Here is a 26,507-nt window from a genome sequence, read left to right on the forward strand (position 1 = left end):
AAAAAAAAAAAAAAGGTCACGATACGACACGTCACATGACAAGTTGACACCTGTGGCCTAAATGAATAACTCTGAAAGCATGACAACTCTGAAGTTTATCTGAATGCTACAAGTTTGAAAGGAGACATTCATTAAAACCTTTTTGAAAACTGTGGATTTACACACACAAAACAGCTTCCTATTCCATCTTCATTATATAAAATTATCTTGGCAAAGCCACAGGAGGAAATTCCATGGTGTCTTCATTATATTCTTGGTTCACACTTTATTATCATACAACTGCACAAAGCAATTTTCCATGTAGATACACAAGACCACAAGAGATGGCCTGAAGAATAGTCTTGGGAGATCTACAAAATTCAGTGTTCTCCTCCTATAGACTATTAATTCCCTTGTCTCTTATCTGGCTTATGTTAGCAAAGACAAAGCCCAAAATGGTGGAAGGAGCCAAAGACAATCTGACTCCCTCTGCAAATGTACCATTTATTCTACAGACAAGTTCATTCCTGCATGTCATCACATGACAAGATGCAGGTGTGAATGGGTTGGTGCTGCAAGAAGTCTTCTCCTTAACATACAGATGGCAATTTTTAGTGGGGTCGGTTCACATGTTCAGCTGCCTATCACTAAAGCAAAGGAAATCAAGCATGTGTAGAGGAATCCTCCTGACCTGAGCATGGGGGAAAACTCATGAAAGGTCCATTGCTACAATTCCCAGCTAGCTAAGTCAGTGCATACAAATAATAAACAATACCCAAATATAATTCAACAACCTCCGGAAGGCAACAAGTTCCTCTTCCTGATTGGGTTGACACCTCACATTAAACCCTAATGTGGTTTAATAATAATAATAATAATAATAATAATAATAATAATAATAATAATAATAATAATAAAGTTGGAAGGGACCTTGGAGGTCATCTAGTCCAACCCCCTGCTCAGGCAGGAAACCCTATACCATTTCAGGCAGGTCCTTTAGCCGGTCCAGTGTGTGAAGTCAGATTTGCTAACTACCCAGCACTTCGTGCAATGTATGAAGCCAACCACGGCCAGGGTTTCAGGTGGAAATCTTTTGACATGGTGGATTGTTGGTAGACCACCACCACCAACTTCATAAGCTACAAGATGGCCCAAAGAAGTCAACAGCTTCTAGTAAGAGTTTTTCATCTTGTTCAGCCACTGTTCTCCCCAAAACTGTCTAATCCTTTTAACCCTCCTCTATATCCTATCCTGGTTTGCAACCAGACATCAAGCAATGACATGGCACAAAGCTCATACTAAGTTCCCTCTTTGTGAGGTTTTCCTGGGATTATTTATTAGATTTATGTTCCGGCTTTCTTTCAGAAGCTTGAGGCAGCATACAAAGCACTCCCTCCTAATTTTCTTCACAACTGTGTGTAAGTTAGGTTGAGCTGAGAAGAAGCAGGCAGCCCAAAAGCACCCAGTTGCTTCTGTGGCTGATCCTGGATTTCCAACACCCCATGCCATCACCATTGTTTTATCAACGAGAATACCCAAAATCACTTTATACTGGGCCAGATGGCTTACCTAGTTCAGTTTTGCCAATACCAGGGGCAAGGGGCCACTATTGCTCTTGCACAAATGCTGAACTACAATTCCCAGCTAGCCAAGTCAGTGCATACAAATAATAGGGTTGATGCCTTACATTAAACCCTAACATGGTTTGTTTTGGCTGGTCCAGTGCGTGAAGTCAGATTTGCCAACTACCACTCCCAGGGTGGAAGTCTTTTGATGGGGTGGATTGAACCGGAAACCTTGTGTGAGCCCTATTCCCGAGCAACCTCCACTCCTTTGTCTGTTGTGTGAAGCATACCGCATTCAGAGTAAACCATCCAACCGCCTCAGCATAAGATTTAGTTGAAACTCAAGTAGGAAAGTCTGCACGTATAAAATCTCCCTCTAGGAAGGGAGGTTAGGTTTCCTCCATGTACAACTGCCATGATGCAGGCAGCAGAGCCAGAGGCTGCTCAGGAACTAATTACAAAATGGCGTTTATATTTTAAAGGCCTCTTCCTTGCTGGAAGACAATCTGGAGCGTTTTCAAACTGCTCGACTGTGTTTCGATTCCTGAACAAATAGCAGCAGACCCAGGGAGCCCTGCTGTTGCCAAAATTGTGACAATGGAAGAAACAGGAAAATTGCACAAGTTGTTGTTATTCCAGTGTTTTTTTAATGACAACTCTGCTCTCAAAAAAGAAAACTGAAAAAGGGAGGAGAAAGACGTTTAGCAGACACTTTAAATGGATCCAGATTTGGTGCTCAAAATAACGGATGTTAAAAAAAATAACTTTAAAAAAAAATCCTATTTAATTTCTGAGCATAGGTTTCATTCGTTTTGGAATTTGGGAGGAATGAAAATAACTTTGCAGTAGTGACAGGAAGGAGAAACAAAAAATCCACCCAGAATACCTCAGCAGAGGACAGGTAAGACCTGATGGAAAATGGAGTTCCATCATTCTTTTCAGGCAAATATTTTTGCAGATTTCCATAGCTACCTTTGAAAGCGTTCTGTCTCTCTGTGCCTGCATGTGTATTATCTATAATTAATTGCCTTAGATACTGTGTTGCTATTATGTTTTTGTAATGTAGATACACATTCTTTAAAAATACAGGGAAAGACAATATGCTTTATGTCTCTATGCAGTCAACAACATACAGGAAGGGGGGGGGAAGGAAAATAAAAGTTATTCTAGTTTCTCTGTTTCTGTCATATGGATGGTTGACATCTGGCCAAACTGTTGATTGCTCCCCATCTGTCACAATGTTTATCAGGCATCCTGTGGGACTAATAGTCACATCCAGCCAGGACCCCATCTTATGTCCAAAATAGATGGGGCACTAAGCAGTACAAACTAGATCACTGGTAGGCAACCTTGGCTTTATGTTCTAAGATGCTGGCGCCTGGAATGGCTGCAGCTGCATTGGCTGTTGAAGGCGAATAGTTTTGGGAGGGATAGTAAGGGCTATAGGCCACATGATCAGGAAGATTTTAATGTGTTTGAGCAACATGGTGGAACTAAGGTAACATATGACATATGACATACGACCGACAATCTTTGCTGGCATGGCGAGCTTCTAGTTGTTTTGGAACTGTTGGTGAGACCGTTAAAAGTCGTTGGCGCTGTTTGAATTTGTTCTACCAGCAGCAAGATCTGACTGCTGGCCCAGTGATGGATTCTACTGCAAATCAGGGCTGTTTCCAGAGGAGAGGACCTGGAGCTTATGGAGCGAAGGAACTGGATGAGGCTGTCAGCAGGCCCAGAGGAAGAGAGAGAGGCTTTTGGAGAAGTTGGTGGTGGCGGCAGTAGCGTGCTCCAGGGGAGAAAAGAAGCAAGGCCTCTTTAAGGAAAGGGTGGAAGAGTCAGGATCAGAAAAAGGAAAGAAGGCGAGGTTGTCAGAATACAAGCTACACCTTGAGGGCTAATCCACATGGAGCCCCATTTCCATCTGTCCTGTTTGCCATCGTTCACTTCCTAGAGACTAAAATGTACAATGTGAAATTTGAGCGGGCCCCGAACAAGGAGTATCGGAGGTGGTGACCCTTTGAGAGCTGTATGCAACGGAATTTCATTTTGATGTATGCCGATTGGTGTACATTCAAAGTGACAATAAAGTTATCATCATCATCATTTTATGACTCGTGGACTTCAACTCCCAGAATTCCTGAGCCAGCATGGCTCAGCATGGAAACCTCTCCCTTTCTCCTCAGCATGGCTGGCTCAGGAATTCGTTGCAGTCCATGAGTCCTAAAAGAGCCAAGGTTGCCTACCCCTGGCCTAGATATAACAACCCCTTTCTCTTCTATCTTCTGGGGAGGAGAGGAAGCAAAAGTTTAGTGCTGAAGAGGCAGGCGTCATGCTTTATGTGGAATTGTGGACACTGTTCAAATACAGAAGTATCAACAATCTACTTATTACAGAGGTTGTCCATCCCAGTCAGAATCACAGTGCACTGGATCCCTGCACTGGAAGGCAGATACCATAAAGAAGGGCACAGTTTAGAACAGGATGGTTCAAAGGAGTACCATGAACTGTCCATCAAAAAGTGTCCCATGACCGCCATATGTTGATATTGATATTCAGAGCTAACCTATCCAAGAGAGCTTTACATGGCTGCTGAGCTACATCAAGGCTGGATCGTAGTTGATTCCAATGGTCAACCCACTTCTACAATGCCAGTGCTATGAAGGAATTCATCCTCAGCTCACCCAAGGGGCACGTTTGGCTGTCTCAAAATAGTGGAAGCCCAAGATGGTGACTTCATGGCAGTAATAAGGAAATAGGTTGTGGCTTCTTTTTCTTAACTTCTCTCTTTTTAGCTTAAAGCCCTAGAATTCCTGGTAGTCTCTCATTCTAGTAGTAACCAGGTTTAATTCTGCTTGACTGTTTAAAGAATAGTATGCTGACACCTAGGTGGCCATTGCACCTCTAGTGTAACAAAAATCACATCAGTTGATCTTATATACACCCTTTACCCAGAAGAAAATCTCTATTCTGGGCTACCATTAATGTGTAAATATTTTCCCTTAGGCTTAGTGTATGTAGTTCACGTAGTATCTATCTATATTGATTGTACTGTTTTCCAACTCTCCAGTTCAATATTCTTCACATTCAATATTCTGTAGTGTGCCATTCTGACTATATGAAACATAGTAAGTCCATCTGCTTCCATACCTTTTCACAGCCTTTGAAAACAGCCAGTCCTTGTTTAGCAACTGCCTCGTTTAGTAACCATTTTCAGTTATGGTGGTGGAAAAGAAACTTTACCACCAATCCCCATGTTTCACAGGTCTGTAAAGCAAAGGAAAACTGAAAACTAATCATAAGCACAGTCATGGTTTCACTCGGTGGCCACTTTGCTTAATGACCGAGCTGCTGGTCCTAACTGGTCAATAAATGAGAATTATCTGCACACAACACTGATGGCTAAGGCTTCTGGGGAAGAAATGGCTTTTAGGTAGCATAGCTGATGACAATGGCAGAATGAAATTAGTGAGTAGACCAGTTCTTTGATCATTCCTGTCTAGACAAGGAGAGGACTTGAGACTGCCAACTAGTTGGCAATGGGTTTGCTTAATGACTATGGTGTTTACTTAACAACCACTGCAAAATAAATAAATAAACTGGGTCAGTCATGCGATGATCAGCTTAAAACCTGGCATGACTTATGATTGTAATTCTAGGCTCGATTACGATCACAAGTTGAGGGCTATCTGTACAAGATTTCCCTCTTCCCATTTTTCCCCACTGCAACAACACTGGGAGGTGGGCTGGGCTTATAGAAGACAACCAGCCCGAAGTCGTCCAATGAACTTCTGTAGCTGACCGTAGTGTCAAACCTGCATCTCCTGACTTCTGCCCCACAATGCACTGGGGGTCTCTACCTCATTAGATCCCCTGAGAGAAGGTGACCAATAACAGGAGGTGGCACTGCACACCCTATCAAATTTCATTGCTAATAAGAGTCTTTGGCATTAACTCACATAAAGAAGCAGCTACTGCAACAACTTTTCTTACCCCTCTAATTTTCAGTCAGTTGACACTGGATTTCTGTTTAGATGGTTTATTTCATATGCTTGATTTCCTCTCTCCAACAGCATATATTCAGACCTAATTAAATACCCAAGTGATGACATTTTCAATTATTTGGATCCATACATGGAGTCTGGCTTCAGATTGCCATTCAGACATCTATAGATTTCACCAGTTCATCAGCTCTTTCCACTGGCAGAATTTCTTTTTTTCTTTCTTTCTCACTCCTTCCCTCCTTTCCTTCCTTCCCTCTCTCCCTCTCCCCCCCCCACCTCTGCTTGTGTAAGATGCAGATGTATATTTTTTAAAGCAAACATACTAAAACCTACTTACCCAAAGAAGCCATATAATTTGTTCAGGGACAACTTGCAACATTAATCACAAATAGCATCACTGTGATGGCAATTCAGCATGCTGGAGGCCACTAACACTGCACTTGAAATTGTCACCCTTCAACTATGTTTATGAGCTTTCGCCTATCTAGTGGCCTCCAGAAATGTTCAACCAACAACTAATATCCTTAACATGCACACGGGAGTTGAAGTCCAATACATCAGAAATGCACAGGATGAGAAGCATTGGTTATGTTGAAATAACTGGGGTGACCAAGTCTAGTGTCATCTTAAATCCAGGTACACATAAAATTTAATTACAACTGGCAAACATCTGCAATTATTGAGAAAAAAAGACTTAAAGGAAACAATAGCTTTCTCAGATATGGCTTAAGATTTAACAGCAAATAATATGCCGCAGTCTATTACCAGATATGTCAGATTTAGATATTCAAATAAATTTCAATTAAGTGAAATGAATTCCACCTAATCTTGATGTGTGAACTAATCCAAGAGCTCTTCAGATATCTGGGTAAATAGAAACATGCAGATATCCACATTTTCATTTAAGAAGCTCAGGTCTTCTGTACTGCACCTTGACAAATAGAAGGCCGAGAAACCTACTCAATCCCAACACTTTAAGAAATAACAAACCATCACTACAGATTACAAGTCCCTGACTTACAACTGTTCATTTAGTGACCAAAGTTTCAACAGCACTGGAAAAAGTGACTTATAACACTTTCCCCACTTATTACCTTTGCCATATCCCCAGTCATGTGATTAAAATTTGGATACTTAGGAACTGGCATGTATTTATGACAATTGCAGTGTTCTAAGGTTGTGTGATTATCTTTTGCAATTGTTTGACATGACCGTGTTACTAGCTTAACAACAGTGGTGATTCGCTTAATAAGAGGTGAATAAGTGGCAAGAAAAGTTGTAAAATGGGGCAAAATTCACTTAACAACTCTTGTTTAGCTATGAAAATTTTGGGCTCAATTGTGGTTGTAAGTCAAGAAATACCTGTAATACAATGTATTTCGAGATTGTCCTTCTGTAGAAAATTGAGAAAGGTTTACCATAAAAATAAGAATACAAGCATTTCTCAGTCCTCATCTGGCATTTTAAGCCTCACACAATTTTTGCCCTTGGTCCTCAAGAATCAGGGATTCATATCCATATGTTGCTAAAAGTGAGTGGCTTCAAAGACTCTTTGAAGAGAGAGCAACACACACACACACAGGATTTAATGCAATATAAATGAATTAAAGATCCAAGATCACTCACTTAAAACAAACCATCCCTTCTTCAGGCAAATTGCAGCCTTAATATTAGAGTACATTGCTGCAAAATATTAATGAGGGACACACCTGAAACTGGTACATTGACAAACACAGCAGTTGTGTTACCAACAGGGATGGTAGAAGTTAATATACAGGTTCCAAAGTGATGCCAGACCAGCCTGACATCCAGATGTGAGCAATCACAACTCTCATATCCCAAGCCAGTAGGCCTGAAAGTGTGGAGGTTGTCATCTCCAGCCTCTGAAAGACATCAGCCTGGGGAAGGGTTGGTCTAGGTCAGGGGTAGGCAAGCTCGGCTCTTTTATGACTCGTGGACTTCAACTCCCAGAATTCCTGAGCCAGCAGCTGGCTCAGGAATTCTGGGAGTTGAAGTCCACGAGTCATAAAAGAGCCGAGCTTGCCTACCCCTGGTCTAGGTTGAACAGCAAACAAACTCAAACCAACCTGGACCCTTTGATCTGTGCTGTTGAAAGGGCTGCTGTCCCATTTTACAGCACAATCAAATTTTCTCTTATTATCCTGCTTTCTGACAGATAAAATGTTACGTCTTTAGAGGAATGTTCCACTGAAGTATCCAAGCTATGTCAGGGGAAACCGTACTTGTCTTTTGTCCAGAGGAAGGAAAATTGCTATTAGGCTTAATAATATTACTATCAACACCCAGGAACATAAGGTGTGCTGCATCTCAGTTACTAGAAATCCAAGTTATTTTTTTATTTTATTTTATTTTATTTTATTTTAATTCCATTTATATCCCGCCCTTCTCCGAAGACTCAGGGCGGCTTACAAGCTTAGCAGTAGCCTTCATTCTATGTATATGCCTGCTTATTAGGGCTTTCACTCACACACACACACACACCCCAAGCAGCATTATTACAAAGTCAGCTTATTGCCCCCAACAATCTGGGTCCTCATTTTACCTACCTCGGAAGGATGGAAGGCTGAGTCAACCTTGAGCCTGGTGGGACGCGAACCTGCACTAATTGCAGGCAGCTGGTGTTAAAGGAGGCATTAGCCCACTGCTCCACCAAGTTATGATTTCACACTGCAAGCATCAATTGCAAAACAGCTCCAGTTCAACTTAAGCTTCTGCTTCTCTAGAAGTGAAAAATTGTCTGAAAAAGTTATCTGCCGTATGCTCTTTATTATTGAAAAATGCAACTAATTGTAAAATAACTACAGTATGTAGAACTTTATGCACACAGCAGTACTGTAATGTTTTTGTTACTGTGTATTGGGGAAAAATCCAAAAACATATAAATCATTAACTTGGAAAGAATGTTAATTGTTTAAGGAAACGGGGAAGGAAAGAAAGTGACATAAAAAAGGTAAGGAGACGAAAACACTCCATACATTTCCTTTGGGGCAAGCCAAATTATATTCAAACTGATTTTTCTTCTGCAGATTATGTTTAAAAGTGCAGCAGATGGCAGCACAGTGTCCATCTTGTCTGGAACCCCCCAAAATATAGCAGAGTTGGATCAATTGATACTTGGATGAGAGACCACCAGAGAATTCTAGGTTGTAGGCTAGACTAAGAAGTTGGGGGGGGGGGAGAAACAAAAGCCTTAAAGGCACAATGGCCAACCACTTCTGTACAGTTGCCACAAAAAATGCCAGTAGACACTGAGCTCAGTTTTAAGGAGAATTTTCCTTTTGAAGAAAATACAAGTTAATTCCAGAGACAAAATGGAATTCCAAGAGCCTTAATCAGGCTTGAATTGTGAGTAACCAGAATTGGGACTAATGTAAACATGTGACTGTCCCTATCTCCCTTCAGGTTTCCTTTGCTTTGCAGATCTGCAAAGGTCATAAATGCAAATATTTGTCCTGAAGTTACTTTTTCATTAATATAACTGTGAATGGTTGCTGTCTGGGGCACTTATTAAATGAGAATTACCTATATAATTGAACTGAGATCCAGCAGCAAGGGTGTTGTATTGCTTTCTTAAGACAAATCTAGAGGGTTGGGGACACTGAAAACTCTATTTACAGGTCTGGAGATCAAAGGCCAATCTTGATAGAGCTCAAACTTCCAATAGAAGAAAAAACTCCATCTACTTTAAATTAGCCCTTATATCCAAAAACGTTCAGGTATAAGAACACACCTCATATGGACTTGTAGACTTGAAATTCAAGTCACAGGGCTGATGTAAACAGCAGCCATCTCAGACTTAATCTTGAGCAAATATGCTATTTGACCCAAGTTACAAAGACTTGACTGCAATAGACAAGTTTGACTTTCTATATCTCCATAGAACAGGAGACCTCATGGATTCTGTGGATCTGAAGGTGAAGATCAAGAAATCAGGGATTCTCTGGTATATGTTCTGCTTGCCCACAGCTAAACTTTCCCCTATTGCCAGCATAGCCCTCCAAGACAACTTGGTGAAAATACATATTGTTTCCTTCTGAAAGTAAATTGTGACCTTTCTGTTCTCAAGAGTTAGCACTTATGTCGTTCTCCAGTTCACCTTCCTACCATGGATAATTTTTGCATACATGTTATTGTTATCCACATGTTCCTAATGTATTAACTGGAAGGTCTGTTTTTAAGTAAGGTATCTTTGGTAACAAAATCTATTTTTTCCAGAAGGTTTTAAAGCCAGCTTCAGTGGCCTTTCTGAAAGCTGTTTTGCCAAGAAAGCAATCCACCATCAAACTTGGTCAGATTTATTCTTTGCCTCCACACACATGGCTACAACCAAACTCGGCAACTAATCCATTGTTAAGGTTCCTTCCTTCCTTCCCCGGAAAAAATATATGGGAGGGATTTGATGAGTAAAATTGATTTGTTTTAATATTAGCATTTTTTTACCTTTTTTCCTTTAATCCACCTTTCAATTTTTTCCCCACCTAGGTCCCCAATCCCTGGACTATGGCCCATTAGCAACCGGGTCATGCAAGAGAGTGAAGCTTCATCTGCACACGTGCAGGATCTAGGTAGCACATGAAGCCATGCCCCTCTCCATGGAACCGGTCCCTGGTGCCCAAAAAGTAGGGGGGGGGGTGCTCATGTAGGGAATCTACCCTATTTAGGATGGCACAATCACCTTATTTTTAATAAAAACAAAAGTAAGGTAATTGGCTTAAGTCTTGAATAGGATTGCTGCAGCTACATCTGCTTTTGACATCCTTTCGTATTTTTGCATAGACTGTCATAGCGAAGGAGACGAGCTTTGGTCGGAATAATAGGAAAGTCAGCATTAATATATAATTTCAGCCAGAGGCATCACTCCAGACACATCCAACCTAATTGTTCTCCAAATCTATGTTTTCTATCAGACTTCTATAGCAACCTAGAACAGGAAGGGTTCGTCCAAAAAATGAGTTTCTTAAAGTTCTGACTACTAAAATCAGGAAGAATGTTATATAGTAACATCACAGTCTACTTTCATATAAGGCAAATTAAAATGGCAGGTTTCTGGTGAAAGCCTGCACATGTTCAATGTAAAAGTGAGGAAGCTTGGCTCTTTTACGTAAATGGGGGAAGTCTTTCCCTAGCGATTGCTTTGGAAATGGCTTCTAGTCTTCTCATCAATCTGAGAAATCAGCTCTCAAGATCCCATATCTTCCACATCCTGAATGCTAACTATGGTTAAATTCATCAGATGTGCACCAGGCTGAAAAAGGCTCTCAAAGTATGAAGCTAAATGGGGAAATACGCAGGCACTATTCCACCTAATTGTCAGGCACTTGTTAAACTTGTTTAGGGCGTTCCTTGCACCAAATGCAAAATTTGAACCCCCATCTTCCCTCTAGAGAGCTACAGAAACCTCTCTCACACCACTAGTATTTTATTCTTGTATAGCACAGGTTAGAAGCAGGCTAACCTAGGTGAAATGCATAATGTGCAGATTTCACAATCACTTAGCATTTCATTAGTTATGTAATATTACATTTAATAATAAAATCTCTTTTGAGACAGCCATTTTCCCCCAGATTTTTCTATTTAGTCTATAGTCAGGGGATTTCTTGGTTGTCTTCCATCCAAATATGAGGAATGTGCAAAATCTATTGTTCTAGGGAACACCAGACTGTTCCATTTCCTTTATAGATCATACTAGTCCAGATGGAACACACATGAATCACAATGAATTATTGGGTTCTGGAAAACTGTGGAACACCCCAGAATGGCTGGATCAGCGTGGCCAATAAGAGAAATAGGAACATTACAGAATCCCTCACAGTACCACCTTTATACACAGTTGCGAAATACTAATCCTGCTCAGATTTTTGTGATTTGTGAAGTTACGTGTTGCCACCTTATTGGGCATGCTATATATGTCAAATGGTTTTAAATATGGTGAATGAGCATTGTGTTGCTCTTTTCCTCTTTGTATCCTTTGCCCAATCACTGTCATGATATTTCTTATATCAAAACTCAAAGCCATCTGACCCTTTTTTTAAGTTGTACTAATACAACGGTAGTTGAAACAGGAAGTGATACTGCAAACAAAAACAGCCATTATCAAAATAGTATTTAATGTAACACATAACAATATGGAATATAATTCTAAGGAAAGAGGGGTAACTCAGCTTAGGGATAAAATACCATGTTAATCAGATGGAAATTGAAAGCTAATTTTTCTGCAGTTTTAGGGGACTGTGCCCTAAAATATTTTATACTAGATGAAGAAAACAGGTCTAACACGTTAGTCTCTACAGGTGTTTCTCAACCTCAGGAATTTTAAGCTTGCTTAAACTACCAGAATTCTCCAGCCAGCATGCTCTATCACATGGCTATTTTCAGTTGGAAATCAAAAAGCATCAGACAAAACACACTAAACTGAGTATTTTAACTGCTTTATCCAACGGCTTTCTTGAAAAAAAAATAAACAGGCCCTTTATGGGAGAAATTTCAGGGCTAGAAATTGGAGTATGAAGTTGTTCTTACACGAAGGAAGGGGTATCATTTCTGGCCAACTCCAAAGAAAGCTACAGAGATGCACCCCTAAAGTCTTTGTGGAGAATTTCTCATTTTATAGGTGTGATCTTCCTCCACTTGCTACCATTCATATGTATTCCTTGGCCCCACATTCACTGTTACTTCATTCTAGTCATTTTTCCCTTTCCAGGTTATATGGAGAAAAAAAATGTAACCAAGGGATTCCAAGCTCCCAAAATCTGCTGTGGGCATTACAGTAGTTCCATGGGCCTCTTCTCTCTCTCTCTCTCTCTCTCTCTCTCTCTCTGTGTGTGTGTGTGTGTGTGTGTGTGTGTGTGTGTGTGTGTGTGTGTGTAATGAAAAAACAAATGTGACATCATAAGGCAAATACCACGACTTACCTACTTGCATGAGACATCAAGACACAAGTGTGTTGTGGCAGCAACTAGCAATGATATCATAAATACATAGGTCAAAATTTGGTGTTATTATGCTTGTTGTGCATCCTGCTGAACAGCTGAATCCAGAATGAGCGTACCCAGCAACCTTGTGAGAAGATTTGAAAACAAAGTTCTGCAAATAAGAGCCCCTTATCCGTTTGTGCGTGCCTAGTTAGTTTCTATGCATGGAGATGCCAGTTGCTCCTGGGTGAAGTCCATACAACTGTATCAAGCCAGCTTCACTTTGCAGGTACCCTAAGTGGGAAGCAACATTGAAAGAAACTCTGACTTTGCTGCAGCCAGTATATAAACCTTGCAAAGAGCTGAAAAGAAAAGAGAAAAATCAACAAGAAAACACTGCAAAAACAGATCAGAAAATCCATCAGAGAACTGTGTGTACATCTTCCAGACTGAAGGATCCTTGGAACTTCCAATTCCACTTAAGATTCACTGTCCCAAGTATACTTCCTAATGGCTCTCTCAGAAGATCATTGAAAGTAAAATCCTGTAATTTCCATTTTACATTAAGACTGGGGAGCTTTGTTGATAACGGTAGCAAGATTATTGAATGCACAAAGATGAAAAGATTTGGCAATACCCACAATGGAGCAATGGTTAGTGAAGATGATAAAACTTACTGAGGCGACCAAGCTGACTTATTTGATTAGAGAAAACAATTATCTACGTTTATTGATGACTGCAAACCCCTTATGTGTTTTTTGTGTAAAATGGAAAAGATGAACTTATGGTTTATGGTTTTCGTGATTAGACAGGATAAATTATAGAAAGAAGAAATGGATGGTGTAATTTTAGAGAAGTGAATTCATAATTATAACTGCTGTAAAGAAAATAAGAAACTACTTCTCTGCATCTTTTTCTTTTCCATTTTTCTTTTCCTTTTTCTTCATTTCTTACCCTTTTAGCTTTGTCTTTGATTTCTTTCTTTTTCTTCATGATTCTTTATTATTTTATACCTTTGTTTTTAAACTTTTAATAAAATTATTTGGGAGGAGGAGGAGGAGAAGGAGGAGGAGGAGGAGAAGGAGAATTAGAAGAAGAAACAACGACAACTGGAGATATTTGTTTGTAGGCAAAATACCTACTCTGCAGCTAAACAATGAGCCTAATAAAACAGTAACTATGTCCAATCACAACCAAGAAGACAAAACAAAGCAACCTTAATAAAGATCCATAGCAGCTTGCCTGAAAGCTTCACAAATTTCCTTTTTGCTGCCAATTCCCTTTTCTTCAGCGGAATGGGGTGAGGGATGATGGAAAATGCAAGGCTGCGTATTTTTATATTTTTAAACTTTTTATTTCCTGTGTCCTAAATCACAGCTTGCTGTCTTTTAGGGGAAAGTGTCCCCCAGATCATCATCAACAACAGCAAGAACCATTTTAAGGTCTGCAGGAAGAGATAGGCATATACGGTATATGCTAGGCACAGCCTATACCGGCTGTCACAATCTGGCATCATTTAGCTATGTTGAACTACAACTGTCATCATCCTATCCAGTACTGCCAATGGGCAGACTTGCTGGAGACTATGTAAGTTATCTGTACTAGTTCCTGAAAGAGCACAATCAACAAACACCAGTCCATAGGGTCTACTAAAAGAAGAAATTTTTGAAGACTACATTCTAGAGAAACTATTCCTGCAATCCTGTTCTCTCAATATGTAAGACAATCCATCTCAATAATCAGCTCTGAAGATAAAGACTTATCTTCTCTTACTGTTATCAAACCCTTGTAGGACACAAGGACAAATTATTTAAAGGCCAATTGTTAAGGTCCCACTGCCACATTGCCCGATCTCCACTTAAATGGCCCACTGCCTTAAGCAAAATCAAGTGAAGAAAAAGGGCACCTCCGTTACCCAACCACAAAAGAGATTAGCAGCCCCACCTCACAAGAAAATTGTGACATATTATGGAGGCTACAGCTAATCCCCTCTTTGACAAATATATTTTGGTTTCTTAAGTCGAGATATACAGCAGGCAACCGTTGCTCATGTATTCAATCTTTGGGTCCTCATTTTGTACAAGTCCAATTAAATTGGGAAAGCTGTAATTAACTATCATTTTGGAAAGAAGCTATGGTTACTAGCACTGGAGCAAGCCAAATTCTAAACCAGGGGTAGTCAACCTTGGCTCTTTTATGACTGGTGGATTTCAACTCCCAGAATTCCTGAGCCAGCATGAGTCATAAAAGAGGCAAGGCTGCCTACCCGTTCTAAACCATGTTGGTTTCAAAACTGAATCATTTCCCAACTTACATGAATCCAGAAATTATGGTTTCTATAGGAGCAAAAGGAACCATACTTACCTGTAGTAGTTCCTTCTCCAATTACAGTAGCTTTTAAGACATCAACCTAAAATAACAACTCTATTACAGCAGGTAGCTTGGATTGAGAGAGGATGAATGCATCCATTCGTGGTAGGTTTGTTTGGTTGTTTAATGTCATGTGAACCATTTGATGTGTAAAATTTGATGGCCAGGTGACAGACTATCTTGATATCATTATTCCGTTTTTTTCTCTCTCAAAACACTTCACTTGAATTGTTCTGAAGGCAGTTCCCAAGAGTGATTGTTCTGGAATGATATATAGTTGGTAGCATTCTGGACTAGCTCTGATCCTTTCAAGCTCCTAACATCAGATATAATTAAGGAAACCAGATTCACACAAAGTCTCATTAATCAGCTTTATAATGCCAGGAAAGAAAAGGTTAGGCTACAGAATCTTGGAAACTAAGTTAGTATACTTCAGTCCGCATTTATTTGTGAGTACATTAAGGTGATACAATAATTCTAGGAAATGATTACTCCTCTTTTTCAGAAACAACACTCCCCCCCCAATGAATGGACCGATGCCTCACTTAACAGATAAGACTGAAAAGTCTCTCTGATCTTTGACCACGTTTTGAAACTTCTCACTCTGTGAGACACTAGATGTCCTGTTACTGGGCCACAGAGTTCTTCACATCCTTAGAGTGTGCAAAGCTTGCATTTTGTAAGCCATGGCTTAGAATTTAGCATGACCATTAATCCCTGCTGTGATTTCTCCAATAAACTATGGCAGAAGACAGTGCATTAATCCTGCCAGTAGCTCAAACCAATTTCCTTGTTCGTTGCTCCATGCTCCACCAGGCTCATTAATTAGATTTTTGCAGAGCTTGTTCACAAACAGGCTGCTTGCACAGGTAAAAGGTTCCTTCATATCTTGGCCAATACCCAATAAAAGCAATCAGAGATAGAGGAATCCAAGGCAGGCAGCATTCAGTGATCCATCTGCCCCCTTGCTTCACCTTTCCCTGACTTGGCCTCGTATTTTATATGCCGATGCCTATTTGACACATTCCAGAATAGTTCAGTTTCTGCATGGATTTCAGAGGAAGCAACTCCTTCGTGCTTCTGCAATTAGGGAAAGGAGAAATTCTCATCTTCAGAGCACTCAGCTGTACTCTTATTACATGAATAGGCAAGCTGCACTTTCAGAGGACTACTTCCATTTTAGTCATGTTACGACAGTAATTTTTATGCCACTTGTAAGGCTGAAGCTCTATACAGCTCATCACTCCATAGAGATGAGAGAAGATAATGACTTCCCTACTGCTGGTTAACAACCAGTTATGTCAGGAAGCATAAAGGACGGAACTACTCCTATCTGGATGATGAGTAGGTTGTTTTCAACCCTGCTAGCGGTCAGTCCTTTCCTTCAGCCATCTTAGCCTAGTATCTATTATTTGCTTCCGAAGAGGAACTTGGAGATCTGCCAAAGCCTGAGCATCCTCCAATAAGCAACGTAAGTCATCTTCTTTTTCAATTGCAAGAAGCGGATTCAGGAATTAGAATGGCTACGGGCATATTTCTGCAGCATAGTTTCAATCTGTTTCTAATTCTTGAAGTGTCTGTTACAATATGAGGAGCAGGAATCAGAAAATAAAATCTAAAATGAGCCTTATGTCATTCACGATTGCATGGGTCAGCAGTTCAACTAGGGTGGGATAAGACCACCTCCTGATTCAGGAGGACAACTTGGAAATAGCTGTGGAAATAATTATGATAATGTGTTGGCCACGATTAAAAAAAGGATATGTTGTTTTGTTTTCTGTATGAAGTGATTAAGGTTGTTTTCAGAGCAAGGGATGAAAAATGAGGCAATGGCTTATTCAGAGGTTTTGTAACAGCAACAGAATATCCTTACAGCTTCTCATTGGTTTCTCCCCCACCCCCCTCAAGCACCTCTTTCTTAAAAAGATGCCCAGAAGCAAATGTTTTAGCACCAACCAGTTTTGGGCAACACTACAACCATGCATCTGGGATTGTTCCAGCTCCTTTCACAAGTCTTCATTGGTTCAGTAGCAATACTGCATTGCATTTTAAGAACAGAGGTTTACACATATTTGAAAGGAAAAAGAAAAACCCCACAGATGCAACAGAAGCAGCAGCTTCATTGAGCAGCGGAACGTCCTTCCTACCTACCCACTCCAAATGATTGTCCTGATAAAACTTAACTCATCAGAAGAATTAACCACAATACTGAAAATCGAAACCATCATACAATAAGTGGCATCTTATTAGTTTATTATATCTGGCCTGAGACTGTCCAGTGCACTAATGTTTCCATTGGTGCATTTTCTAATGCTGCACACAGGAAGGCATATCCTCAGAGGGAGGTTAGCACCAGGGTCTAAAATATGCAGGCAGTAATGTTACCCAATTCTTCAATCTAACACCAGGAATTCAGGTACATGTTAAATATGCTAAGAGGGGCCATTTCCCTCTTAGATAGAAGCCAGAAGATAAGAATTATAGTATAAAAATACACTTTGGGACCAAAGACTCCCTTTCAGAAATTTCAGAAAAATAATACACGTGGATATAGAAAACAAAGCACATTCTATTCAATTCTCCAGTAAGAAATAAACACTCCTCCCACTTTCGGATGCTCTTAATAATAGTATATACGTAACAGGATTGAGAAATCTGTTTTCCTGCCACTGATTCAGGATCAACAAGTCTTCCCTGTGTCATCTCTTCTTCCTTTAAGCAGAAGCCAGAGAGAAGGCTCCTGTTGAGGAGATCCAGGCTGGGGCAGGAGGGAGAAAGGATGAAGTGACCCAAACACACCCCAATCCCATATATATTATTTCTCTAATTTCTAGACATTTACTTTCAGATGCTCAAGCTCTGGTGGTGGGTGTAGGGCCGGGTAAGAAGAGATAGCTTCTAGCTCAGTGGTGGCGAACCTATGGAGTGCCGGAGGTAGCATTCAGAGCCCCCTTTGTGGGAACACGCACTGTCACCCCAGCCCCGCCTTCCCCCGTGGCCTTACCAGCAGCCCCCCTGGAGGAGTCGCCCCTGAGCGCAGTCCACGTGGAGCAGCACAGCCAAGGACATGGCAGCCGGGCAGCGGGGACAAGACTCTGCCCTCGCGCCGTCGTGTGCAGATGATCCTGCGGGGCGCGGGTGGAGGGCGTGGCTGCCAGGCGGCTGCTGGCCAGCCTGGGCGACCTACTCCGGCGGGCCGTGGAGGCAATGGGTGGCCTTGCAGGGGCAAAGCAGGCTGGGTGCAAAGTGAGGCGGGCAGGGAGGCACGGACGGGTTTGGGGCACTCAGTCTCTAAAAGGTTCGCCATCACTGTCCTAGCTGCTGGAATCAATTTTTTTCTTGCTGAGATTTCTAAGCTTTTTTTGGTTATGGCATTTTTTTAAATTGACAAGTCCAGAGGCATGGAATGGAAGGGGGCTTAATGCACTTTTTGACAAGTTAATTCAATGCATGGAAAATAAGCCCTCTGCATTAGCTAAGTGAAGACTTCATCTCCCAAAGCAGCATACACCACAAAAACAGCTTTCAAGGATTACATGTCCTGCTTGAGCATTTCAAAGAAGTATCTACTAGATACAAGTATCTATGGACATTATCAATCATCCAGGTCGTGACTGTCCTGGTCCCCGGACCAGGGGTTGGGGACCCCTGTACTAGATACATGGTGAACAAGTCATCTATCTGCCCTGCCTTATCTCTTTCTAAGATGTTTGTAAGAAACAAATCGTGTCTTCTCTGTTAGTAGCTAGTTACGTAAATCTGCTGTTCCTACAAAATTAAGTGCTAACTGGCAATAGCTGGATATAAACTTCCTGTAATTTTGCATACTTCTATCATATAATTCATTAATGAATAGGAAAGAGAAGGAAATGCGGAGTGAGAAAAATAGGTTATGATGCAACTGACAGAGATTGCCTGCCCTTCCTTGAATTTTCCACTATGGAGCCTTCCCTAGAGGAAGAGATAAATGTAGGGTAAACTGGAGAACCAGAACAGCTTTTAAGCAAGCGAAGACAGGAAAATCTTTTATGTCTCTTATTCTTGGGAGAGAAAAAAACCTTTGCCGGCTCCCCAAACTACTCTAGCTGAAGAATTTGGGGAGTTGAAGTCCAGGCATCTTAAAGTTGCCAAGTTTAAGAAAATACTGCACTAGTAAATGACATGACACAAGGTTTTCGGCAAAATGACAGGCAACCCCCCCCCCTTTATATAGGAAAAAAACCCCCACAAATCTGTTGAAATGTATGTTTCATCCATAATTTGCAATCATTAAGCAAGCGTTTCTGAAGGCAGATTTGAGATGGAAAAGAATGAGACAGGAGATTCTTGCTCATTTTAATACAATTATTACATAATTTTGTATAAATCACAAGAGTCGAGAGTACGGTAAGTATTTTAACCTGTTCCTTCCTTTTATCAGCTGCATTTCCTCCTGTAGCATAATTTAAATTTCAGAGAACAATTGTGCAACCGGATGCTTTTTTTGAAGAGCCACCTCTTCCCCTACTTCCTGGTTCTTTCTATATTGGCTTTCTAGTCCCTCTGGAATTAGTTCTGGTTGTTAAAAGACCAAGAAATGCAGGAAGAATGTAAAAAAAATTTGGGGGATATTTCCAGCTTTCTCCATGTATTCATTAAGCCATGCAACAACCATTTTTGTCACTCCTTAATCTATACTTTATTAACCAAATATACATATGCTTAAATTCTAATTCAGGTAGTCCACGTGTTACCACAAGCCCAAAATTTCTGTTGATAAGTGAGACATTTGTTAAGTGAGTTTTGTCCCATTTGACAACTTTTCTTGCCACAGTTAAGCAAATCAGGCTTCCGCACAGACTCTGTGGTCAGACGGTTGAAAAAGGTGATCCCATGATCCCAGGACACTGCAAGCGTCATAAATATGAATCAATTGCTAAGTGTCTGAAATGTGATCATGTGACCACGGGGCTGCTGCAACCATCGTAATAAGTGTGAAAAACTGTCATAAGTTATTTATTCCAATGCCACTGTAGCTTCAAACCATCACTAAATGAGCTGTTATAAGTCAAGGACTATCTGTAATCTATTTTCAAGATTACCCACTAACTTGATGGCAAGAACATACTTCAATATGAGAGTTACTATCCATATTTCACCCCATAGGCTTGTTCTACCTGTATAGCCAACTGCACAACTCCACCCCATCTCTCTTCCAGGAAAGTTCTGGTATAACTATTCCCAACCTGGGCACCCTCCAGAGGTATAGACTTCAACTCCCAGTATGTGTGACAATTGCTAAGAGTTCTGGAAGTTGACGTTCACAGATCTAGATAACCCACAACAAAGATGGGGAAGTAACTTCATCAACCAGTTGAATCAACTATGGTTACCTTCTGGGAGACCCTGTTAACATTTCAAAAACAAGGAGAACCTCAAATCAGAAGTGAGCAGGCATGCTATGCTATCTCCTAAAATTTAAATATGGCCCCAGGAGTTTTTTTATAGTAGATTAATTAAAATGCTGAGTGTGGGGATTTGGAGAATTAAGTTTCTGGGTGAAGGATTCCCTCTGGGGTACAAATCTGTTATAAGGAACTTCAGAACTGTGATTATTATTATTTTTTAAAAATGGAATATGTCCCTTCTATTATTTCTGCTAGCTCCAACGTGAAAGAAGGAATATTCTGCTACCAGATGTCCTTGTGTGACATCATTGCTGACGTCAAATATGTTTTCTTCAAAGTAGTTTCTGTATAACTATTTTCTTGGAAGGGGATGTTTTGTAATCAAGACTGGATTACTTGGAGCCTTTTAACTCCAACAATAACTCTGTCGAAGGATGCTTGAAATCCATTTAGCAATTTTCATCAAGCAATTACCTCCTCTTTGCTTGAGGATTAGCCTACCGTACCTCTTTAAAATAGGGGGCAGAATCTAAGGCTGCTCCTTTCCTCTGAAGCATCACAATAATTACTCATTGGTGCAGAAACCTATATCACCACAGTGCTACGGTATGAAGCAACTGCCCCATTAAAGGCAATATTTAAACTTACCCATTTGTACAAGTGCCTAGGTTTTATTAGCAACCTAGCCCAATTTAAAAAGCCAGGGTGTGCGACAGTATACGTGTCCCAAAAGTGCACAACTTGAGCTGATAGCTCCAGTGGCCTTTAAATATTATTGCAAAAGTTTTATACTCCAAAGAGGTAGAACTAAGACTTTTTTAAAAATTGATCTAACAGAAGAACTGCATTAATTAATCCTAGTTTACATGATTCTTTCTTGTAAGGTTAATGATTTTCCACCCATCGTCTGAATGTTCAAACTGGATGTTACCCAAACTTTCAGGGTCCTAACAAGGTCCTGGAATGTTCCTCTCTGAGATTCTGTGTGTATTCATCCCTCATGTTTAACCCACATGTTTGTTTTCCACAGAATTCTTTAACTAGTTTTAAAAAAAATTCAGAGAAAACTTTGCACTCCTCTGTAAAAATACAAAACCCATTAAATTCAAGAAAATGTTCTATAGGGAATATTCTAGGCAGCAACCTTCAATTATTAAACTTGTATCAATGCATGCTTTGAGAGATGCCTTTACTTTTTGGGAAGCTCTGTATATGGCGTGATCTACACAGAAAGGAATGCCATTCCAAACATTCCTGAACAAATTAAACCAACATTTCTTTTACTTTTCAAACTTGCTTCTTTTTAAACATAATTATTGCAAACGTCTAAAATTTCTCAAATCCCTCCTGCTAAAAACAGCTAACCAGTAAAAAGGCATTTGCTGCTGTGTTCAAACATTTCCCATTAATTCTACAGTTAAAATAAAATAAGTTTGGCTCTGAAACGAATCCTCTGTCCTTGTGGGGTAGGGTATAGGAAAAACATCATTGGCTCCATCTGCTAAAGGGATTTTCTTCCCTCCACCATTTTATACATTTTTTACACAGACAGACTCACACACACCAGTGTTGGGGTACCCTACCATTTGAGAACTTCCATCCAAACAAGTCTTATTTCTTGAAACCATGAGGCAAAAGACAGAATATTTTAAAAAAAGACGGCAGATATCCCAATTAAACCAATCCCTGCTGAATTCCAAAAACTAGATTTTCTGTTTTCAGTATTAATTTTAAAAGACTGTGGTACTGCAACAAAAAGAAAAAAGCGCACAATGAGCATGTCGTCCTCTGTTCATAAATACAAATCATCCCATCCCGTTACACCCGACTAATGCTAGCTTTGTTCCAATGCTCCTCCGAACAGGGGTGGGTGGACTCCCAAATGGCGGTTCTTGCTTTACAGAACATGAGACACAGATGCCCAGCTCCAGAATGTGAACTCAGCACAGGAAAGGTAAACTGAAAAGCTGAATGACGTCACCTACTCACCCTAGATCATTCTCAGAGGCAACTACTGTCTGCAAGCGTGAGAGCTTCCTAAATCAGTCTGTGCTACTAACTCCTGCACAAAATTTAACATCCTTGTTACAGGAGAACAAAAGAGCTCATGGCAACGGCAGATTCCTTCCGTGGTTCCCATTTAATGGACCCACATGCTCTCCTCCAGCAGAGTACTAAATACAAAAAACTAGATAGGAATGTAATAACTGGGACAGACTCTGCCCTGGAGTGATCCCCACAAGCCCAGCAATGTTAGGAATAGTTGGGATCCTTTAAAAAAGGCTGTTATTGTCCTTTTTTATATTGCTATATTGGACAATGAAAACCCTCCTGCTTGCCTACCTACCCCTCATGGGTATCCTGAAAATATGCTAATTCTGACAAACTGTTGCTCCTCCCCAAAAAATACTTGCCCTCCCCCCAAAAAGTATTGTGTGCATATATTTTGTATAACCCACTTTGGCTTGCCTTATGCTATGGCCTCTCCCGTTTCTAACTCTGATATATAGTAGCAGCCTTCTATTTGACACCAACTCGAGTACACATCCCAAAAATGTGCTTCTAAAAGAAGAGCACAAGGATTGATTGGAGGCCTAATCTCCATGGCAAGTTCATGTTAGACTTAAGATTCCATATTCATGTGAGCTGAATTATTACATTCTGACCAAGGTACGTGTTTATGTGTAGAATGAATTTTCTTCCAGTTTCAGATTCTACTGATTTCTGAAATTTGCATTTATTAATCTGTCTGGCACTGATGAACTTTTATGGATATGTGCCTTGCTTGTCAATAAAAATAAGCTTGCCATCCCCCACCTTCCTTCCCGAATCCACATTTGCTTCTTCACACAAACTTCTGAGTTTCATTTCTATCTCTTCTTTCTCTAAAGTTCAGGGCTATTTGCAACAACCGTCTCTAAATATCAACATTAACTTGTTTTGAGCTTAAACTCCTCCATTTAAAGGTGACCTTTAATGGAAAGCAGTTCCATAACTGAGGGACAGCGATTATAAAACAAGCACCTACCAATTTGCTCTTTTCTTTCTTGTTGGCTAATTTTGAAATAGCTGAGAAGAAATTTGAGTATTACTCTAGTCTTATTCTTTTACCATTTTCTCTACTTAAACTAAGTACACAGCTACCAGATCCTCTTCCTTTGGACAATAGCATATTTATATCCCACTTTTTTTTTTTTTACAAATCATTCAAGGCAGCAAACACACACCTTCCTCCTCCTATTTTCCTCTCAACAACAGCACTGTGAGATGAATTGTGCTGAGTGTGTGTGAAGGTCCCAAGGTCACCCAATTGGCTTTCAGACAAGACTACAGTAGAAATCATGGACTCCCGCTTTTCAGCCTAGTGCCTTAACCACTAGACCAAACTGGCTCTCTTCTGATTAAAAAAAAATTACCACCTTACATTGCATTTCGGTAACTTTTCACTTTTGTTCAGTTGTGTTTGATTTCTTGAAGACTACCAGATTCGTGCAGTTTTCTTGGCAAAGGTTTTCAAGAGTGGTTTGCCATTAACTCTTCCTAGGGTCAAGAGAAAATTACTTGCCCAAGATCACCCAGCTGGTTTTGTGCCTAAGGCAGAACTAGAACTCACTATCCCACCCCCCCAAGCCTATGCCTTAAGTACTACACCAAACTTTACTCTTTGGGTAAAAAACACCATCAGAAAATAGACTTGGTTCAGAATCCAGGATCCTCTAAGAGTAGTAATCCACACCTGTCTGCCAATCAACCAAGTAAAAAATCAACCTGCATTCTCAATTTGGTGCCACCTATACAGATTGCTAACAAAATGCACCCAGGCCCCAGGCTTTGCCCCAAGGCCTTTATCAACAAATCCTCCTACAGCCTTTATTCACATTCCTTGATCAACAAAGATTGCAGAGAACACTGCCTGTTAAATTACATGGGAGAGCTGCAATATTCGGAAACTGGCTAGTGGCCTTAAATGTACTTTGGCAGGCCCTGCTAAGGCCTTAGCTTAATTTGCATCTTGTTTGTTCACCAGAGGCTTCAATATCCAAGCTTCTCTGGATGGCTGCCACCAAAACCTCCATTTCCCTGAAAAGAGACAACTAAAAAAAAAAGGAGGGAGGAGGGCAAATGGAGAGCTGGCAACGAAACTGTTCAAGGCACTGAGAAGAAGCAGGTGGGGGGGGGGAGAGAATATGATCAAGAATTTCATTAAATGCACCAATTCAATTTTATGCATGACTCGTTTATTCCAAAGCAAATCTTTTAACACCAGCTATTTCTCCCTCTCTTCAGCCTTTTAATCTTACTCTAAGGACCTATTGCTTTCTGGGTCTTCCTCCCAAGTCATTATGCATAAGATTACCACTTTCTCCAAATCAGTCCCTTTCACTTTTCTTGACACCTACTGCATCTACTCATATAATCAGCTTTGGGTTCTTGGCAAACAGGTACTATAAGAACTTTCTAACCTCCTCCCCCCCAATCTTCATTCTTGCATAGACCCATTTCAGAGATGGATGTCCCTTCTTTTGGAACATCTGAAATTCAGATTCCACCACAAAACACATCAAGCTCTGCGGCACTGCGGAGCGTCCAGTTTTTGATCTGGCAAACTTTTATCAAGAGCAGTGACAAAATCGTGGGATGTTATTGATGATTAGATTATTATTCACAAATCACCATAAATGCAAAGGAGTTAAGATGATTCAGAAACAGCTGGGAATAAAATTATCTGGACTCATAGTAGCTGTGCTGGGTGGGACACATGGCCCTGAATTAAAAATACAATGCAGAAACAGAACTCCATTTTTCATTCCTTCTCCACCCCAAAAGAGACCAGGTATACCCAATCCTCAGAAGCAGCCTGATAGGGCTGAGGACTGCAACTCCCACAATTGGCAAACCATCTGGAAGGCAATAGTTTGGAAACAGCTGCCCAAATGCATCTGGGACAACTTTTGCATATTTAGCTGCCATGTAAATCTGCAAGCTGAACTGCTCTTTAGAAGGCCAGATCCTGAAGTTGAAACTCAAATACTTTGGCCACCTAATGAGAAGGACTCACTGGAGAAGAGCCTAATGCTGGGAAAGGTTGAGGGTAAGAGAAGGAAGGGGACGACAAAAATGAGGTGGCTGGATGGAGTCACTGAAGCAGTAGGCGTGAGCCTAAATGGAGTCCAGAAGATGGTAGAGGACAGGAAGGCCTGGAGAAACGTTGTCCATGGGGTCATGATGGGTCAGACACGACTTTGCAACAACAAAATCTGCAAGATTACTGGGGGGGAGGAGGAATAGAATCCTGCACTCATTTACCTGGGAAGAGTGGAGATAGCTTCACTGAACCTAGGAGATTTGCAACTGGAGAAGCAATTAAGTGACACCCAGCAAAGGACAAGTTGTCCAGGCTTCCCACCCTGCGTTGCTTTCTCTCCCCAAGACCCTTTCTGTCAAGATCACAAGGGGAGGGGTAACCGTTTGGCCAATAGCGAAGCAGAAAAATCTGGTTAGCCAACATCAGCTGAATAAACACCAGCACAAATGAAGAGGAGGGGGTAGGAGAAAAACAACATAAAATAGGTGGCAACATTAAAATGAAATGATTCCATCCAATCCTGTGCGTACCTCCAAAGAGGAAAGCCGATTATTACTATTTTTTTATTTTTATTTTTAAAAGATACTGAAAATACAGGTCTCAAAGACTTAGGAACCGGGGGCATTTTGTCCTCCGCCAAATTGATTTAAATGGTGGAGTCAAACTATCCGGAGGAAACCTGTCGGTAGCCCCCGTTTCCTGGCTTGTAGTAAATGTGATCCGGAGTGTCAACCTCAAAAGCCCCCGTAGTACTATGCCTACATTGGCTTGGAATATTCTAAGCACGGATTTAAGGCTGTATGTGTGTTTGTGTGTGTGTGTGTACGCGTATATGTATGTATGTATGTATGTATGTGTGTGTGTGTGTGTGTATATATATATATATATATATATATATATATATATATATATATATATATATATATTGTGTGTGTGTGTACACACATGTATATGTATATGTATATGTATATATGTGAGTGTGTGTATAATGGCTTCATCTTCATTTTAGACGATAAGGCTGAGCAAAAATAAATACATTCCAATGTGACTTTTAAGATTTGGCACTCCAAGAGCGGGTGCAAAAAAACCCAAAGCCAAAAACCCACCCACCCCTTCCAGATCCGGAACGATTCAAGAGCAACATTTGGAAGGGTTTCAAGAAGTGCGTTAGTTACGCACGCGCG

General features: G+C 40.6%; 1 protein-coding gene and 1 long non-coding RNA gene across 3 annotated transcripts in view; both read right to left on the reverse strand.

Annotated features, from left to right (window-relative positions):
- CTDSP2 (CTD small phosphatase 2) overlaps window positions 1–26,507 on the reverse strand; it is a 54,883-nt gene that overhangs the window by 26,955 nt on the left and 1,421 nt on the right. The window lies entirely within an intron of this gene.
- On the reverse strand, window positions 3,145–6,147 carry LOC310635781. Its single transcript, XR_014491520.1, has 3 exons — window positions 5,538–6,147; window positions 4,695–4,811; window positions 3,145–3,360 (listed from the first exon to the last, which is right to left on the reverse strand). It is a non-coding gene; the product is annotated as an uncharacterized lncRNA (long non-coding RNA).

The sequence above is a fragment of the Vipera ursinii genome (assembly GCF_947247035.1).
Source record: "Vipera ursinii genome assembly, chromosome: 2".
NCBI lineage: Eukaryota > Metazoa > Chordata > Lepidosauria > Squamata > Viperidae > Vipera > Vipera ursinii.